At 43.9% G+C, this 20,685-nt stretch overlaps 1 long non-coding RNA gene across 1 annotated transcript in view; it reads right to left on the reverse strand.

Moving 5' to 3' along the window:
* Positions 1-17,405: 17,405 nt before the first annotated feature.
* The window catches only part of LOC309378361, a 28,635-nt gene continuing 25,355 nt past the window's right edge, over positions 17,406-20,685 (reverse strand). The window contains exon 3 of the long non-coding RNA XR_014172034.1: positions 17,406-17,528. This is a non-coding gene — a long non-coding RNA (uncharacterized lncRNA). The remainder of the gene's footprint in view (positions 17,529-20,685) is intronic.

Genomic DNA, 20,685 nt, shown 5'->3' on the forward strand with positions numbered 1-20,685 from the left:
GTTGCAAAACTGAAGGGAAGCATATCCTGTCCCCATTCATTGGCCAGAAAATTAAGGGTGGTTGGGTGGCATGTGTGTGTGTGTATTTAAAGGCAGGGATCTGTAACTTTATGTTCTTAACACTCCAGTCACTGAAGTGCATTGATTCCACATAGGGTCATCATAGCTCTTGCACACCAGCTACTACAACACCATATTTTAATGAGCTGTGTCATATCTACTGATGCCACTAACTTATGTTATCTTACCTATAAATTGCTGAAGTCTGATACTAGATTTATACCTGTATATAACCCAAACAGATATATATAATTTATGCACTTTTGTGTATTCACATAATAATGATTTTGCATTGGTATCAATACGCTTTCTCTTTTTTGGGGTTCACTGACTTCCTCTTTAAATTGAAAAGGAACTACCAGTATGTTGCTGTTGATGGACGAGGAAAACATTTCAGCAGAAAAAAACCTTTCTACTTATTAATGTAGATCAGGGGTAGGCAAACTAAGGCCCTTTTATTTAAAATGCATCTCTGGGTTATTTGTGGGGCATAGGAATTCGTTCATTCCCCCCCCCCCAATATAGTTCAGCCCACCACATGGTCTGAGGGACGGTGGACCGGTCCACAGCTGAAAAAGGTTGCTGACCCCTGATATAGATGATAGAGCAAAAGGTAACAAACAAAATATTTCAGTACTCCATCTGTATAGGGTTCTGTGTGTGCTTTTAAATACCCCTTTTATGCACAGTAAATTATAGTTTAACAGAAGAGTTCACTGTTGCTTATAGAGGACTACATTAAAGTTATGGTAAGTTACGCAGTGTGGATCTGATTAAATAAAAACCTGTTTTGCATATCAAAGTCAATTCCTGTATTTCTGGGGAAATGTTTGGCAAATATGTCACAATAACCCATGAGGTTGCTTAACTGCATCTTCACTCCTGGATTAAATAAGCAACTAGGGGCTGTGAGTTAGGAAGTGGAAACCAGTTCCCATCATCATATACCTTTGGGTGCTTTTTTTTGAGTGAGACGTTTAAATTATTTGCCAAAAAGGGAGGGGGAAGGGAAACAAATGAAGAATATTGGGGCATTTTCTGAAGAGTGATATAACAGGAGGAGGAGGAAATAAAAATGAGAGACCTGTCCATTTATGATTTCTATTTCTTTTTTAAAAAAATTGTATAGTTTTAAGTATTAGATGCATGCCTATATATAATTGCTACTATACATATGCATTATTTAATCCAATTTGATTGTATATTTTAATCAGGGTACTCTGACACAAGGGAAGATAGAAAGCTAGATGGGAAATTTATGACCTTGGTAATATATCTCCAGTGGGTGGATACTCAAAGAACTGGATTTCATGTGGTCTGTACACTGATGCCAGAACAACATGTAAATACCTGTGTGGTAATACTTGTTTGTTCTTAGATTTTTTTTTTTCAAATAGTCATTTTGTTCTTAAAGGCTTATAGTACTGCAAGGAAGGATTGCCTTTCTCTGGGTTAAAACTAATCCGTTCATCCTTACAAAAAAACCCAAAAAACAGGATAGTCCACTCTGTCATTCACCTTCCCCAGAGTCTATTTACACGGAAATCTGAGAGAAGTATTCTGCCCTTTCTAGGTGCTAATGCCCACCATTCTAATGTACCAAAACCATAAATGGATTAAAGCTTATCCACTCAACTCCATGCATTCCTTTGCAATATCCACACCAAGCCCTCAGTCACGGTGCTGTGGAATGAAACAGAGCTGCTGGTGGGAATGCCTCCCTTTGCAAACTTCTCCATTTCATTTGTCTTTCAAAAGGTAGATGTGAAAACGAGTAGACTGTGTTTCTCTCCACCCCTGCCCCTCCCATTCAGGAAGATGTGCAATGCTATACTGATGAATGCATAAGCTTCTTCAAAAAAGGAACAGAATGGAAAGGCTGTGTGGGCATAGCCAGGACCTTTCTCTTGGAGGGACAGGCTTTTGTTAGGGAAAGCAGAACCTCATATTTGTATTGATTTGTACTGATTTTTCCTGATTTAGGGGAGCAGCTGCCCCCTTCCTGCCCCCCATGGAAAGGCTTGAAATGGTGAAGCCATTGAATATTGAGGGCACACATTTTGAGATCTACAGCCCAGTCTTCAACATGTATGTAAATCATGGAGAATCTCATTGGGACTTGGGGGCTCATCCACACCACTGTTTAATAGTAAGCTTCCTGTTCCCCCTCTAATTCCCCGTTGTTCGTTTGACATTATCCTCTAAATCATACTTCCCCCTCCCTCTATCTACATTTTCTCATATTCTTCCTTTTTTTGGAGTATCCCTGGTATGAGAAAATCTGGATTGAGGGAGAAGGAAGTATGGGAAGGCAGTGATTTAGAGGTGACCATCATATGGACAACGGAGAATTAATGGAGGCACAGGAAGCTTACAATTCACATTAAACAGCATCATGGATGAGCCTTTAGTAGCAGCACTTAGGACTGTAGCCCTTGCATCGTTGCCAGACCTGCTCAATCCTGCCTCCTTTCTGTTAGAACCATATTCTATCTGGTGTGTGTCAATGTGGCTGGGAATTGCAGGAGAACAAAGATAGAATGTATTACAGTATTTTAATATTTTTTTTAGAAGCCGCCCAGAGTGGCTGGGGAAGCCCAGCCAGATGGGCAGGGTATAAATAATAAACTACTACTACTACTACTACTACTATTATTAGCTGCCCTCTAGCCCCAGATTCAGTTGAAATGAATGGGACTTCTATTACCCCTCAGTGCAAATTGAAGGCATGGTGGAGGAGGTACTGATCTGGATCAGGACCACAGCAGGGGTTAAAGGGATACAGCTCCCCCAGTCCCCCACCCCAGGTTCCCAATCCAGACTGAGCAGCCAGGGCTAACAGTTTGGGTAACACAATTTAAATTGCTGCACTTCAAAACACAGATGTTTAGCTAACATATTTTGGCCCTTAGCCACTGTGTTCCATTAACAGCAGCAGTCTTTTTGTTGCCAGCTAGTTCCATCCCCATCTGTTCGATCCACTAAAGGTGGATCTGCAGCCAGGGCCTAATGATGCATCCTACACCATTATCTTTACCAGACTCTCTTCCTTGTTAAGTCCCTCAGTCACAGCACGGACTCCTACTGCAACTTGCAAAGTCCTCCCCAGTACTCACTGACAAAAAACTAAAGTGCTTCTCACCATGAATTAACAATTGCATAAAAATATGATGACGTATTAACAAGAACATCATAAAAGTGACATTGGAAATCGGTAAGGAATCAAAAGTATTGCTGCTCAAAGCCCCTCCCCCCCAAACATGAAATAATCTACTGAGGGGAATCAAGTTGCTTTGAGGTAAATTATTTGAGAATAACAGCTCAAGTTATAGGAAAATTTGGGGTGCGGCCTACAAACATCCCTACAAACAGGTTAGTGCAGTGGTGGCTGGTGCCTATTGGGAATGGGAGGGCGAGAGGCATGGAGACCAACAGTAGGTGGGGTTAGGGCCAATGAGAGGCAAGGCCACCTGTTTATAGTTTTGTCCCCATCCTCTTCCCTGCTGGATTGTACAAGGGCAACATAGGGATGTCATACTCCCGAAAGTGAAAATCCGGAGAAAGTTGTTGACCTTTTTTGTGGGGGGTGAAGTTTTTGGGTTTGTTTTTTTCTTTTTAACAGCAATTTTCTTTTTTTAAAAATCGCCCTAGTTGCAATGTTGACAATCTGATTCTCAGGCGTGTCCAAGAAAACTCAGACATATGGCAGCCCTAACATAGACAGAGGAAGCAGACAATCAACATCACCCTCCAGACTGGGAGTAAGAAGAAAGCAGGCAGGTGGAGGCTGAGGGCAGCCTGAGGTTGGTGGGAGCAGAACCCCCACCCTGCCCTTATGGGCTAGTTTCCACTGGGTTGGTGTGTATTTCTGCCACTGGTAAGCTTGTCTCTCTGGTCCTTTATTCCACAAGTGATAAATGTGCTTGCCTCCAGATCCAACGCTGACTTCTTTGGTGCTCCCTCATGCTTCAGGGAGACTACGACTTTCCATTCTGCATCCCTTGTGGGTTTATCCAATTAGAGATTTGTTCAGGGTGTTTATAAAAAAAAAAACCAAAATGGATAGGCTCATTTTTTATTATTGGAAAAAGAAAACCTTGAAGAACGGCTCTATCAATGGGAGTGACTTAAGATTGGGCCGGCAAATCAAGCACTGTACAGAGTACCTTCACCTATAAAATGAGTTTTCCCTGAGGTGGATGCATAGGAGAAGGCTATACATCTAACCAAAATGGGATAAGTGATCCTAAGTGTTCTGCAGCAGGAGCCTCAGACAGGTTATACTCATCTGGGAAAAGGTATGAACACATTCGAAGGGTGCAGCGCGAGAGACGTTCTCTATGAGTTTTGACTAATATAGCTGTGGCTTTCAAAATCTGGCCATAATAGATTTCTGATGCCACCTTTCCCAAGCCTAAGGGTAAAGGGATCCCTGACCGTCAGGTCCAGTTGCAGACGACTCTGGGGCTCATCTCGCTTTATTGGCCGAGGAAGTTGGCGTACAGCTTCCAGGTCATGTGGCTAAGCTGCTTCTGGCAAACCAGAGCAGCGCACGGAACACTGTTTACCTTCCCGCCAGAGTGGTGCCTATTTATCTACTTGCACTTTGACGTGCTTTCGAACTGCTAGGTGGCAGGAGCTGGGACCGATCAACGGGAGCTCACTCCATCACAGGGATTCGAACCACGGACCTTCTGATCGGCAAGCCCTAGGCTCTGTGGTTTAGACCACAGCGCCACCCGCGTCCTAGTTCCCACCAAATGTTCATGGATTATAACTCCCATCAGCTGTAGTCAGCATGGGCATTGGTCATGGATGAGGGAAGTTATTGCCCAAGCAGCAGGCTGGAGAAAGCTGCATTAAGCTCTCATTGTCTGATATACATTTGTTTCAAACCCTAAATCCACAAACCCCAAATATATATAACATAATGCTATTGAGACAGGTGCAGCCAGTTGCAGGACATGGTTCCCTGTTGAAATTGCATTCAGTGAAACTGAATGAATTGTGAGCTGAAAGGCCTCTTCACCAGGGAAATACCGATTTAAATGCCTGGCTTGAGAACACTGCTCACAAGAGGGGGGTAGGGAGAGAGAGAGTGAGAATTCATTTTGAAATAGGCCTGCATAACGCAAGGCCAGTGGGCTACTTGCAGACTCCATCCTATTTGCCGCTCCTGCAGGAGTTAAAACACTTCCTGCTTGTGTCCCACCACTGCCTCTGTAGAAATACCTTCTGATCTGCATTATGCATACTCTCCACTGCTTCTCCCTGCATTCGGAAGATCTGTCAACCTGTTTTCCAGCCTGTTGCAACCATCCAGCTATGCCAAACAACCTGCTTGCTATCAAGTTCCTCTCAAAATCAATTCATACATTACATTTTAAAGTGTGCACTTAAACATCCTTTAGTTTTGATTTTATTTTTAAAAAGAATGGCATTGGATTTCACTTAATGCTGTCGCAGTAAATAACTACTTCCTTGATCTGATTAATAGCCTTCTATCCTACCGTATTTGAATTGGTGGGGCCAGTGCTTTTTTCCTTAAAAAAATATGTTTAGGGGTACTCTCATTTTGACAGAAGAAAACCACCATTTTATATAGTTCAAATCAGGAAAAATAAATACAGTAAATGGACAAAAGTACAAAGATTCACAAAATGTTCAGGGGTATGCATACCCCTGCGTACCCCCGGAAAACAAGCACTGGGTGGGGCTATCTTTTTTGGTTGCAATGTGAATTTTATTATTTATGCATGCTGATTTGGGTCGCTTGCAGGTGCATGCATCACATGTAGTTCAGCCCCACACAAGTGATTGTATTTTTCTCTCCCTTTTGCCATTTCCCCTATAGAATTACCAAAAAGCATGCTTTTTATCTCAATATCTAACAAAGAGCAGCACTATATTTAGGGTGGTGCAGGTAGTTCATCCGCTCAGGGTGCTGAGCTGAGGTGGGGGGCAAAGAATTATAAATAATAAAGGAATTATTGTGAAAATAAGAAATATTGAAAGGGAGGCCACCAAATGTTTTGCTCGCTCAGGGCGCCATATTACCAAAGTCCATCCCTGCAAAGAGAGTCCCTTTCCCTAACCTCGGGGTGACATTAGGGCCTCCCTTCACCTGAATAGTTACGACATGCCTTTTCAAAGCCTACATCTCCTTGCCAAACCAAACAGGAAAGTAGTTTCTGAAATACTGATCACAAAGAGTTCAGAAAGAAGGAGGCACATGCCAGAAAGAAAGCAAACATTCTGGGCACAACCTAATGTTTGTAAATGCTGTTTCTAAAGAGAAAGAATGGATGTTTGTTGATGCTCATTAGCTCTCAAAAGGTTCCTTTTTTTCAAAAGCTCAGTTAATGGTGTTTGAGCACAGTAATCTGTTGGGCTGTATCACAACTGCTATATTCAATGGGACTTCCTCCTAAGTCTGCACAAACCAAGGGGATATAAGTGGTTCCCTTTCCTGTCGTACCCTCAGAGCAACTCTGTGAGGTAGGTTAGGCAGAGAGTAATCCTGACCCACCTGGTTACCCAATGAAAGCTTCATGGCTGTGTGGTCATTTCATACTTGGTCTCCCTTGTCCTACTGTGGCAACTACATCACACTGGCAATTAATACTACAGTGGTACCTCAGGTTAAGAACTTAATTCATTCTGGAGGTCTGTTCTTAACCTGAAACTTCTTAACCTGAGGTACCACTTTAGCTAATGGGGTTCTCCCGCTGCCGCCGCGCGAATTTCTGTTCTTATTCTGAAGCAAAGTTCTTAACCCGAGGTACTATTTCTGGGTTAGTGGAGTCTGTAACCTGAGGCATCTGTAACCTGAAGCGACTGTAACCCGAGGTACCACTGTACAATAGATATTCAACAGAAGCACTGTTAATGCATAAAGGTAAAGGTAAAGGTACCCCTGCCCGTACGGGCCAGTCTTGACAGACTCTGGGGTTGTGCGCCCATCTCACTTAAGAGGCCAGGGGCCAGCGCTGTCCGAAGACACTTCCGGGTCACGTGGCCAGCGTGACATCGCTGCTCTGGCGAGCCAGAGCCGCACACGGAAACGCCGTTTACCTTCCCGCTGGTAAGCGGTCCCTATTTATCTACTTGCACCCGGAGGTGCTTTTGAACTGCTAGGTTGGCAGGCGCTGGGACCGAGTAGCGGGAGCGCACCCCGCCGCAGGGATTCGAACCGCCGACCTTTCGATCGGCAAGTCCTAGGCGCTGAGGCTTTAACCCACAGCGCCACCTGCGTCCCTACTGTTAATGCATACATGAATATAAATAAGGATAACAGCTTACTATCTCTTCCTGATTTAAAGGTGCCCTCATCTATTTTGTAAGAATCTGATTGTACGACGACTTTAATCACTGAAAAGTGTTTTGAGTACAAGTTTTTCTTCTTCTTTGGCAATCACTTGTAGCCAAGTAAGATTGTCTTCCATGGTCTTAACAGTGAGTCCGTAAGTGACTGTGGAGGCCAATTCTGGATCCACACATCCTTCCACAGTGGGGAGGAGCTGATCACAATGAGGGTTTGCCAAGTGTGCCTTCCTCTTAGCTTGTTTCTCCCTTTTGTTCTGTGTTCGAGCGCCTTCAAAGCCCATGACACTCTACTTGTGCACAATCAACTTGTATATGTGCGGCACTGGAAAATAATTTAATAATTTGATTCATACCAGGAAATGAAGGGAGATAGCTGGAGACCCTCAGAGCCTGACAAGGACTTCAGTGAGGGCAGAGAAGAGACTGGAGGCACAGCGGGGCTTTGTTTAGGCTGCTCAGCCTCCCCACCTAACAGCTAATGTGCGTAATAGCGTAGCAGAAGCAGCTGCTTTTCCACATGTCCTCCAGCTCGCCCCATTGCTTCAATTCCAGTTGTGGATATTCTTTGTACAGTAGTTTTGATCTGGGTTGGAGAGGGAGTGGCAGAGAGGGCATTTAAATGAAAATCCTCACGCGATTTTCATTTATGCATGCAGGGCACTGGAACATAGCCCAGTAAGTGGGGAGTCACCTGTATGTTTCAGAAAAGGGTTATCCTATTGGCTCTGGCAACGGGGGGGATGAAGCCCCAGCCTCACGGCATTCCATGAACTGAATGGATGGGAGTTTGCATACCCTTAACTGGAGTTACACTCCTAATCGGATTTACTTCTGAGTAGAGATGCATAGGATTGTATTCTTAATGAACTAACTGCACCAGCTGTTCATCATTTGTCACTTCCTTTTTCTACTATGTTAAACACTCGTGATTTGGATAGGTACACATTTTAAGAAGGTCATAGACTGGATATTTAGAGGGCACCCTAATAGGAGGCAAAAGACGCCTATAGGAGGTATATGTATTTCCTCTCTCCGTCTCAATGCTGGCTCTCTTCTCCATAATTGCCCCATTTGCCAGAATGGCAGCTTGCCATACAATACTAGAAGTACAAGAAATAAGAAGCATAAACAGGATGTTTAGCTACTCAACAGGCTTTTACAGCTTCAGGCTCTGATGATGTCACAACACCCTGACACTGTTGTTGAACTCTTCTTTACTCACATTTGATCAGCTACATGCAAGGGCAGACTTTGGTAAGATGGCACCCTAAGTGAGGACAAAATTGGGTGCCTCCGCCTTAAATATGGATTGCCAATTTGTTGGAGCCTAGCAGGTTTGCCTTCTAATCCTTCCTAGGGTTAGGCAAAGTAAAGTACTACTGACTTCTGTGTGCTGGGGCAGCTCCATCATAGGCTTGCACACATTCCAGTTCTCAGCCCTTCCTTCAAATTCAGTTGTGCAAAACCTGGGTAAAGCCCTTTCTGCTGGAGAGCTGCAGCAAAACAGATGCAAGTGCAGTCATCATAGCTGATTGTTTATATGCTTTTTCCTACACGAGAATATGCAGATGTAGCACATGCAAGGCAAGCCAATGTGGTGCTCTCCATATATTCTGGACTACAACTCCTATTAGCCCTAGCAAACATGGTCAGTGGTCAGGATGATGGAAATTGTAGTCAAAAAGAGAGGGTTGCCATATTTCAAAAAGTAAAAAACCAGGACACCCCGAAAGAGCTGTGGACCTTTTTTTAAGGAAAACCCCTAAGTTGCTGAGATTATTTTTTTTACAAAATCGCAAAATAAACATGATTTTTTGATTGACTTGCCTAAGATCCAGGACAAAACGCCACCTTTCAGAAATCCCCCCCCGGATGTCAATTGTGACTTTGAAATTCCAGTAATGTCCGGGAAAATCCAGATGTATGGCAGCCCTACAAAATATCTATACGGCACTGCATTGGCTCCCCCAGCATATACACCACACATTTAAAGTTCAGGACTTCCGGGGGGGGGGAATAATCATAGGAATTGTAGTTGTTTTTTTTAAAAAAAGGGAATTTTGGGGGGAGGGGAAAGCTATGTGCTTTTAATGTATGATGTATACACAGTTTCAATGGCTGCAATCCTAAGTACATTTTCTAGGGAGTAAGAACCACTAAAACAGCAAGTCATACTTCTGAGTAAACATAGACAGGGTTGCACTGCATGACATGTAAAATCAGCAGATATATTGCGTGATCAACAAAATGATCAGGTGGTTTGCTCTACTCTTGAATAAATAAAAGCAGTTTCAGTCATATATGCCCAGGATTGACCTGTCTGGCTTGAAATGTATGAGCCACTTTCCCAGAGGGCTCTTAAGGTGGCATACAAAAAAACCCAATGCAAATACAATAAAAGTTCCGCAAGCTGAAAACAGGCAAACATTAAACAGTGCGTAAAACAATTCAAAGCCACAGAGCAAATTAGCAAAATCAACAAGACAAGCCATCTTCCTTCCTTGCATTTTCAAGTTGTACCAGCTTCTGTTCTGTTCTGATTAGCTGGATTTGGGATCACTTCTATGGCAGGCAAAAATCACTGGGTATTGAAGATCAGGGAAAATACAGGAAATAAAATGAGGCACTTTACAAATATGGTTCTCCCGTCTTCTCTTCATCAAGCTCTGCTCTGTCCATTTGCCCCAGTCCCCCCTCATAACTTAATAACTTGCTAAAGAAACATGTGCAATGAGTGTTTACAGGTCGTTCCCCTTGCCCCACATTTGATGCCAAGAGCATGTGCTATATTTAATGGACCAATCTGTAAGGGAGGAATGCAATCCTGAGAACACTTGAATTGGCAAAGCCCCATCCAAACGTCCTTGCTAAAGGATAGCGAATGGGGACAGCAGCAGTGAAAGAACACTTGTTTGGCAGACAAGTTGTCTCAATACTACAGAGCAGGAGGATTAAACTGTGTCCTTCCTGCATCTCTCTGGAGAAGAGATGGAGCCATGTGCCAGTTCTAGCTCTTGCTTACTGAGGCTTACTAAATGAACAGGTGTGATGTTAGTCCTAAGTTTCTGGAGTAATACTTATCCTGCAGTCCAGATGACTTGGGCAACCAGAAGTTGCAAGAAGAAGAGTTTGGATTTGATATCCCACTTTATCACTACCCTAAGGAGTCTCAAAGCGGCTAACATTCTCCTTTCCCTTCCTCCCCGACAACAAACACTCTGTGAGGTGAGTGAGGCTGAGAGACTTCAGAGAAGTGTGACTGGCCCAAGGTCACCCAGCAGCTGCATGTGGAAGAGCGGAGACACGAACCCGGTTCACCAGATTACGAGTCCACCACTTTTAACCACTACACCACACTGGCACTCTAGCAACTCACCTATGTGATAACCCCCAGTACAATGGTACCTCGGTTTAACCCAGTACAGTGGTACCTCGGTTTAAGAACAGTCCTGTTTAAGAATGATTCGGTTTACGAACTTCACAAAACCAGAAATAGTGTCCCAGATTGAGAACTTTACCTCGGTCTAAGAATAGAATCCGAACGGTGGAAGGGCACCGGCGGTGGGAAGCCTCATTAGGGAAAGTGAGCCTCAGTTTAAGAACAGTTTCGGTTTAAGAATGGACTTCTGGAACGGATTCAATTCGTAAACCGAGGTGAAGGTACCCCTGACCATTAGGTCCAGTTGTGGACAACTCTGGGGTTGCAGAGGTCATCTCGCTTTACTGGCTGAGGGAGCCGGCATTTGTCTGCAGACAGCTTCTGGGTTATGTGGCCAGCATGACTAAGCCACTTCTGGCGAATCAGAGCAGCACATGGAAACGCCATTTACCTTCCCGCCGGAGCGGTACCTATTCATCTACTTGCACTTTGATGAGCTTTCAAACAGCTAGGTGGGCAGGAGCTGGGACCAAACAACAGGAGCTCACCACGTTGCGGGGATTTGAACCGTCGACCTTCTGATCAGCAAGCCCTAGGCTCAGTGGTTTAGACCACAGCACCACCCGAGGTATCACTGTATATATATTTAAAAATACCATGGGTATATGGGGTGTTAGGGAAGGGGTAGTGCCTCTGGTGGGGGACATGTTGTACTCCTTCTGGGGTAGTTTGTCCACCTTTGGTCTCCATCCTGCATTCAGCTCTTACCTGTGGCTCCTAGGAGCTGTCAGTATGTGACAGAGGCCACACCCCAGGAAACAGCTTCAACGGGCCAACTAAACCAGGTGAGATAGTCGATGGGTCTCAAATCCTCAGTGAGTTAGAGACTTCCCTTGCATGTGAAGACAGGCTCCGGCGGATTGAGTGGTTAAGACCAATAGTGGATCCAATGGTCAAGAAAGCAGTTTCTGCACATGCTGTAGAGGGGGCAGATGGGGCTCTTCAACCTGGGAAGGTAGCCCATCTAGGAGAAGGAAAACTCTGATCCTACACCTCTGCTACCTTGTGGGATAACTTCGGGAGAAGAAAAGACTAAGAAGTAAACCATATACAAATCTGGAGTCCCTGAGATGGTTGGAGGGCGCCTTGTACGCCTCTTTCCAGCAATCCCTGCTCCTAAGCTGGTGCCTAATGTATTGCTCTGTTGTCCTTTGAAACCATATCAGTGTGGCCAAGAGGGGACCTTGTCATCTGGGCAGCTTAGGACCACCAGGCTAATGCAGCAGTTTGATTTTACCCCCAGAGACGCACTCCATTGTCCCTCGAGACAGATGGATGCCAACAACATAGAGCTGGCAATAGGCCTTTTTTTAAATCAAGCAAAGATATACCAGTCAATGTTTACTTTGAAAGGAGAGGACCATGAGAGCCTGTGCTAGGCAGCTTAGAACTTCATTCTCCTTTAGCTAATGCTGGCAATGAAAGTGGAATGTGTTCTGGTGCTTTGATTGTAGCTGGTGATGTCATGAGTAATGTTGCAGCTGTATAGCTAAAAGAAGGTAGATCAAATAAACTGAATTAACTGGCTTAGTATCACCTGAGGGCTCTTATTTTATTGCATAACAATCCCACAACCTTGCCATGCTCTCACCAGGGAATTTCTCACCATTGGGAATTTAAGAATTGGAATAGAATCTTACAGCTTTCTCAGCAATCACAGGTGTGAACAAATGGAATTCTTTCAAGTGTGCTTGGTTTGGAGAAGTATGAGGCAGTGCTGTCCTTTCTCCGTTGATATTTTATTTGCATTTGGAGCAGAATAGGAAAATTCATGGTGGTTGTTTTTTACATGAAGTGGAATTTAAAATAGCTATTTATGCAGATGATTTGTTATTATTGCACACCACCCCAGTCTCTGAGCAGTGCATGATTCCAGGGGCTCTTGGTCATTCGCACAGTTCATGTTTCCAAAGTTCATGTTTCCTGAATGGGGAAACTGTGCCCCTGAAAGACCAGGAGCGCAGCCTGGGAGTCATTTTGAACTCACAGCTGTCCATGGAGTCACAGGTTAATTCTGTGTCTGTCTACCAGCTCCATCTGGTACACAGGCTGAGACCCTACCTGCCTGCGCACTGTGTTGCCAGAGTGGTACATGTGCTGGTTCTCTCCCACTTGGACTACTGCAATGCGCTCTACATGGGCCTTCCTTTCAAGGTGATCTGGTAACTACAACTAATCCAGAATGCAGCAGCTAGACTGGTGACTGGGAGCAGCCACTGAGACCATATAACACTGGTCCTGGAAGACCTCCATTGGCTCCCAGTACATTTCTGAGCACAATTCAAAGTGTTGGTGCTAACCTTTAAAGCCCCCAAAAGCCTCATATTTTCTTTATGTATGTGTTGTATTAAAATGAAATAAAAGCTAACTATTATAAAAAAAGGAAAGGGGGGGGGAAGCCCTAAACAGCCTGGGCCCTATATACCGTATTTTTCGCCCTATAGGACACACCGTCCCATAAGGCGCACCTAGTTTTTTGGGGGGGAAATAAAGGGGGGTATTTTTTTCCCCAGCCGCGGGGCTGGGGTGGGGGAAGCCCGAGCTTCACCCGACCCCAGCCCCCAGAACAGGCAACTCTCTGCAAGCCGCGGGAGCCCAGTGCTGGGCTCCCGCGCCTTGCGATGAGCTGCGCGAAGTCTGGGTGCGCTGAGCTCAGGCATGCAGGCAACCAACCTCTCTCGCTCTCCAGGCTTCAGCGAAAACCTGCATTTGCCCCATAGGATGCACACACATTTCCCCTTCATTTTTGGAGGGGGAAAAGTGCGTCCTATGGGGCGAAAAATACGGTACCTAAAGGAGCACCTCCCCATCATTCAGCCCGGACACTGAGATCCAGCACCAAGGGCCTTCTGGTGGTCCCCACACTTTGAGAAGTAAAGCTACAGGGAACCAGGCAGAGGTCTTCTCGGTAGTGGCACCCACCCTGTGGAACGCCCTCCTATCAGATGTCAAGGTGATGAGTAATTATATATATATTTTAGGAGACATCTGATAGTAGCCTAATATATGGAAGCTTTTTAAGGTGTAATGTTTTACAATGTTTTTATATATGCTGGAAGCCACCCAGAGTGGCTGGGAACCCAGTCTGATGAGTGGATTACAAATAATACATTATTATTATTATTATTATTATTATTATTATTATTATTGTTATCATTATTATTACTACTACTACTAAACGAGGCACAGTGAAGGCTGTGGTGTCTTTATAATATATGGTTTATATATATAAACCACCTGAGCCTATGATGGAGGGGCTCACAGCATCAACACCCCAAAAGGGTCTTGCTTCTCCCATAGCCACAGGCTTGGATTCGAACAGAAATCAAACACTGCTCTCTCTATCCCCAGTTTGCCGCTTTGCTTCTAGCTCACATCACTGCAAAACTCTCCTTCTAACTACTCATGAGTTGAGGGACGGAGGCCCACCCATTTGCCACATCACACAGATTCACTTCCTTTGTTTCTGTTAATGGCTCGTTGCCCAGGCTATCGCCTCAACTGAAAGGTAGCCTAGCTTATATTTTAACACTTGCTGTATCCAGGAGTTAGAAGGTTCTTGGTATACATCCTACTCCCCACCCACCCACCAAAACTAATAACGTTATTTGTCCATAGGCCCAAAATGATGTTGCAGGTGTATTGCACTCCACAGCAACTTTATAGGAATTAATTGGCTAGTTTAGAAAGATGTTGGCAATGTAATGCTGATACACTTTGAGGCATATGATGCAGTGTCTTCTTTTGGATCAGAAATTATTGCTTCTATTAATTTCCTTTTTGAAAAAAAATATTATATTTTCAGGTGTTCAGATACTTCTAAATTACATTCCTTTTTTGTGGGCACAATGAAAGCGGATCCTATGAGACATTATGGTGGCAAAGAGGCTTCTGCTTCAAGACTGGAAGGAGAAGCACTCTAACTCCATTACTCAGTAGTTTGAAGATCTCACTGCCTTTTCTATGTTTGAATTTTTATCATATGATTATCAGTCTCGTTTGGATATTCATTTGTACATATGAATATAAATATACACATATGTAAATAAATATGTTTAAGTTAGGATTGGTGGAATTTTTTTATTGTTTATATGAATTATTATGTTACATTATCCTGCGCGCACACACACACGGGACCCTCCGGAAAAAAGTACCGTATTTTTTGCTCTATAAGACTCATTTTTTCCCTCCTAAAAAGTAAGGGGAAATGTGTGTGCGTCTTATGGAGCGAATGCAGGTTGCGCAGCTATCCCAGAAGCCAGAACAGCAAGAAGAATTGCTGCAGCGATTCCTCTTGCTGTTCTGGCTTCTGAGATTCAGAATATTTTTTTTCTTGTTTTCCTCCTCTAAAAACTAGGTGTGTCTTGTGGTCTGGGGCGTCTTATAGAGCGAAAAATACGATATTTCACAAAACGTATCCCCCCCTCAGCCAGTATCCAAGCCCTCCTTTGACACACCTAGCCCTAATACCTCCTTGATGTACCTACTGATACATGGATGCTTGTTTCCTAGGCAGAGCGCAAGCATCAGCATAGCAGTGCTAAAAGCTTTCGCTGCTTGGCGACTGTGGACAAGCTCAGGGCTAAACTATTTGAAAGATCTCTCTTGTTCCGTCACATTTCCTGGGATGAGACACCAAAACTTGAACTTAGCAACTCTTGATGGTTCAGCAGCCGGTAGGCATTTGGTTGAGAAGAGAGGATGAGAATCTTATAGTGCTTTGTGTAAAACATGTTTATAAAATATTCAAGTTGAGCACAGAGGAGAAGACCCTTAGGCAAACAGTGTGTTTCTCCTTTAAAGCAACATTTGTTTCGCGGAGTTGCATTTTGCCAGCTGGCTGCCAACCCCACACCTTAGGATTCTTCTCTTCCACTGACTACAGTACATTCCAATTCTCAGGCACTTTCCCTGAGACCTTACCCAGATTGAATGTGCTGGATAGCTAGTAACCAACAGTCATCGAAAGGCATTAAGCAAATGAACTCGTACAAAAATTTTCAGACAAGGCCATTCTGCACAACGACGAGACAATTCAAGTATTGTTTGGAAACCTACGTGAACATTGCTTGAATTTTGTTTACAGCAATGCCTCAATCGATGAAGCGTTGAACTTCAACTAGAGTCTCATCAACAACACATTTTAAATATGTGATTAACACATGGATGAATAACGTGGGAGTCAGTAAAAACTTCCCATGCTAGAGAAAGGCCTCAATTGTGTAGTCACAAGTGAAGAATCAGGCTTGCACGCTTGCAACCCTAGGGCTTTGGCAGCATTTACTTTCAGTTTCACTGGGTCTCAGTTTCCCATGGGTCAGTTAACAAGCAAGCTGTATAAGCCAGTGGTCACTGCTGTGAAACTGAGAACGGGGTGGGGAAATGAGTCACCAGCTGCCTCACCTTTAGTGACCTCTGTACCTGGCAGCCCACTAAAGGAGCCTGCTGCCTTGCAGCAAGAGAGCCAGTGGGCAACCAACCACCTGCAGCCAGGGATAAGGGACACCTTTGATGAGGTCACATGGAAAGATGAAACAATGCACAAACAGAAACCCAGCCAGCCTTTGAAATTTGCGCTTCTCTGAATTTTGCAAAATTTGGGGAAAGTGCACAACATCATAGGATGGCTGTTGTTCAGCCCAATAATCTGGGTAAAAATGCACATACTAGAGGAAATGTATATAAATACATATATTTGTGAAAATAGTTTAGAAAATGGATTGTATTAGGAAACATTGCCTTGCAAAAATGTGAATATATGGCAAAACTGCATGTACATTGGGAGAACTTTGCACTAAAATTGCTGCTGAACTAACAAAACGTTTCCTATCCTTGAAATGTTTGCCACAACCTGGGCATGTATGGATTTTTAAAGTGCCTACTGAGGCCTGGTGAATGTACACAATGGCTGGTTGCTATGCACATTTACCATTCAACTTACATTCCCCTTAACATTCACCTATAACAGTCTCATCACACAATGCTCACGTTTATCCTTATTCAAGAATCCTATGCCTCAGGTTCCCATTTTCAAAACTTGTATGTCACCGTGCATATTAGGATAGATGCATGCCTTGCTATGTTTCTATAAAGCACCTGAGGCATGAGTTTACATGGAAGAGATCTGTTTATAAAAACAGTGGCATTTCATTTATTTAGCTTATGTTTCATTTTAAAACTGATAAGATAATAGCGGGAGCAAATGGAATGAAATCATGTCAGCAGGAGTTTTTGTTGTTTGTCTAGCCTCTGTTTACAACGGAACATTTTTCCATTTCCTACGTACGTCAGCTCAAGTTACACAGCAAAACTGCAATCTGAGAAGCAGTCAGAGTTCTAAACCTTTAATAAAAACCTTGTGCATGCATTAATGTCGATGGGAGCTTGAGCCCCAAACACCTAGAGGGCACCAGGTTGGCAAAAGCTGCACTAATTAGAAGCAGAGCTATCACAGGTGGCATCTAGCCTTAGCCTCCCTTGACGTCAGTTCAATGTTTCACTGAATATTCACAATCAGCAAGGCTGCTATGAACTTTGGATGACCCAGGAATAATTTATTTATTTTTAATGAGATTTTCTGTTTAAAACATTAACTTTTTTTTATTATACAATTTGTGGCACAATCTTTTGTTGTCGTTGTTGTCCCAGAACAATTGAGGTTACTTCGGATTTCGCTTTTCTTGTATAGCAACTCATGGCATGCCTTCCTAAGTGAAAATAAATGCACGCCAATAACTACGACAATTCCACGTTCCAAACAACAACAACCAGTGCCTCATTTCTAAAAGGATACCTACCAAGGTCCAAGATTAAACAATATCCCGTGGCAAGAAAGTCTTAAATCAGTACTTACGCCTATGCCTATTATCACTTCTATTTGTTAATTTAAATGCAGGATCTAACTCTGGATACAGTGGTACCTCGGGTTAAGTACTTAATTCATTCTGGAGGTCCGTTCTTAACCTGAAACTGTTCTTAACCTGAAGCACCACTTTAGCTAATGGGGCCTCCCGCTGCTGCCGCGCCGCCAAAGCACAATTTCTGTTCTCATCCTGAAGCAAAGTTCTTAACCTGAGGTAATATTTCTGGGTTAGCGGAGCCTGTAACCTGAAGCGTATGTAACCTGAAGTGTATGTAACCCGAGGTACCACTGTATTAGGCAATATTGCATACCCCCCCCCAAAAAAAAGTATATTAGGAGAAATTCACAATACGATGATACTTTATTTATGAGAACTAGTTTTCAAAAATTCACAAACAGATGTGGAAGTGTGGGGAAGCAAATTTAAGGCTGGAAAATGAGAAACAGAAACTGACCTATTTGCCCATCCCTACTGTGGAGTCTCTGAATACTGTGAATGCACTCACCTCATGAGATCATAGGAACATTGGAAGATGTATTCTACCGAATCAGATCATTCATCTATCTAGCTCAGCATTGCCTGCACTGACAGGAAGTTCTCCAGGGTTCAGAAAGGGGGCATTCCCAGTCCTATCTAGAGATGCCTGGCAGTGGAACCTGGGACCTTCTGCATAAAAAGAAAACATATTCTCTACCACTGAGCTTCAGCGCTTCCTTCCACCTGAGCGCTCCCAGCTAGCCTATCTCTAAGTGCGACTCATCCCTCAGTGCAGAGAGTCCAGAGCCAGTCAGCTTCTGCTGCTGGCTGAGAGACCAGCTGGCTGGCATTCTTTATCTCACAAACCTACTACAGAGGAAAGAAACACAAACCTGGAAATTGGTTGCAAGACTTTCTGCAGCATATATTTATTAAGAAATAAGCTACTTTGTATGGCAGTGGAAGAGGATCCCCTTGCCCATTCTTTATCTGGAGCATGGGGGAGTGCTGAAGCAAAACAGCAAGTGGAACCCAGGTGGCAGGAACGAAATAAATAAATAACTGCTGATCTCTAGAGAAGCATCCATAAGAGCTCCTCTCTTCCAAAAAGCCACATGCTTCCCTCCCTATGCAGTGAAATGGAGCGAGAGATTACTTTATCCTCATTCATTTCCATTCAGGGAGGGTAGTAAAGGTAAAGGGACCCCTGACCATTAGGTCCAGTCATGGCCGACTCTGGAGTTGTGGCAGTCATCTCGCTTTATTGGCTAAGGGAGCCGGTGTACAGCTTCCGGGTCATGTGGCCAGCGTGACTAAGCCACTTCTGACGAACCAGAGCAGTGCATGGAAACGCCATTTACCTTCCCGCCGGAGTGGTACCTATTTATCTACTTGCATTTTGACGTGCTTTCAAATTCCTAGGTGGGCAGGAGCAGGAACCAAGCAACAGGAGCTCACCCTGCGGCGGGGATTCGAACCTCTGACCTTGTGATCAGCAAGTCATAGGCTCTGTGGTTTAACCCACAGCGTCACCCGCATCCCTTCAGGGAGGGTAGCACCCCATATATCCTGCCTGCCATCTCCTATGTGTGACTAATGAGGAAAGGAAGGAAGAGGCAGAGAGATGGGGTTAGCTCAGTAAGGGCCCCTCTGGAAACTCTTCTTCTTGCACATTCCTGATTATTTGTGCAAACGATGCTTTCAGGGTAGTCACATGTGATCCTGCTTTCAATAATTGTTTATGCCTGCAAAAGCTGAGGCAGTCGCACCACTTCATTTCCAATCAGTGCATATCCTGTAAATTCCTGCTTAAATCCCATTAACTTTTTATACCCCATGTTGAAGGATACACCTTCAATGACACACCTGAATGGAGGGGCCCAGTCTATGCAATGCTGCAAACTCCACCCACTTTTACCTCTGGCTTTGCTCACTGATGGGAATGCACTCTATAGGTGAAAGACGTCTTTTTCCTTCGCATGTTCAATTGTTCCACACTGAGCTCTACAAATTCTACTGGGACAGCGGCCTTGTAGGAGGATGCTACTCTGGTGTTGCAGGTGAATGCACTGCCACAAATATTTCAGTTCAAACAACCAGTTCCTTAGTAACTTCTTAAGTATCCTCAATTCAACCACTTGTTTCTATTAAGTTTTTTTTAATAGAGAAGCTCAAAACAAAATGCAGTATCTTTTTGAAAGGAATGTGGGGGAAGTTTTTCAAATAAGCCACAGGCAATATTTCACAAGGACACTGGAAATGACCTTGAGTTTAAAAGGAACCGCAACAAAAAATCCCAAGCACAATGGTTTCACAAATGCTTCAGGTTTGCTTTTAATAACAAGACACAAAGCAGACCTTCAGAATTAGCCTTCCTTGCTTTAATGAAGCACAACGGCTCAGAAGTGGACAGGACTTCTGCAACTCTTCCTCTCTCTTTTTGTTCCTCGAATTCCTTTCTCCTTAACCTGCCTCCCAGAACTGTATGCGCACACAGATCTATTTTTGAATCCTCAGACATGCATCAGCATTCCATGCTTGTTACACAGGGGGTTACAGTAAGGGTTACTGAACTCGGCAAGAGCATTTGCTAAACTGACTTGAGCATTTCCATGTTGTCAATTTCCTCCCACAACGCTACAGTAAACAAAACAGCTTTTGAGCACGCACTGCATGAGTCCTGGTGACATGTAGCATAGGACAATTTATAAACTCTCCAGTTCATTGTGGAAATAATCCATTTGTCTCTGTGCCTCTTTGGCTAGTCAATTTCACACAATGTTCATTATCCTAGGACCGAGAAAGCAAGAATGTGTGTGGGGAGGTTTAGGGTTGTATGTCCAACAGAGCAACATTCATTTATTGTTGTGGACCCTCTCTAGCCAGGGCCTGGCCTGAAACAAGATCCCGGTGCCCTCCAGATGTTTTGGGCTAAAGATTGCCTTACCAGAAGTTTTTGCAAGGTGGTACAGTAGGTACAAGAGCTATTACTTCAGCACTTTGGGAGGACACAGTTCCTGG

Source organism: Podarcis melisellensis, assembly GCF_964234715.1.
Source record: "Podarcis melisellensis genome assembly, chromosome: 9".
In the NCBI taxonomy this organism is placed as follows: Eukaryota; Metazoa; Chordata; class Lepidosauria; order Squamata; family Lacertidae; genus Podarcis; species Podarcis melisellensis.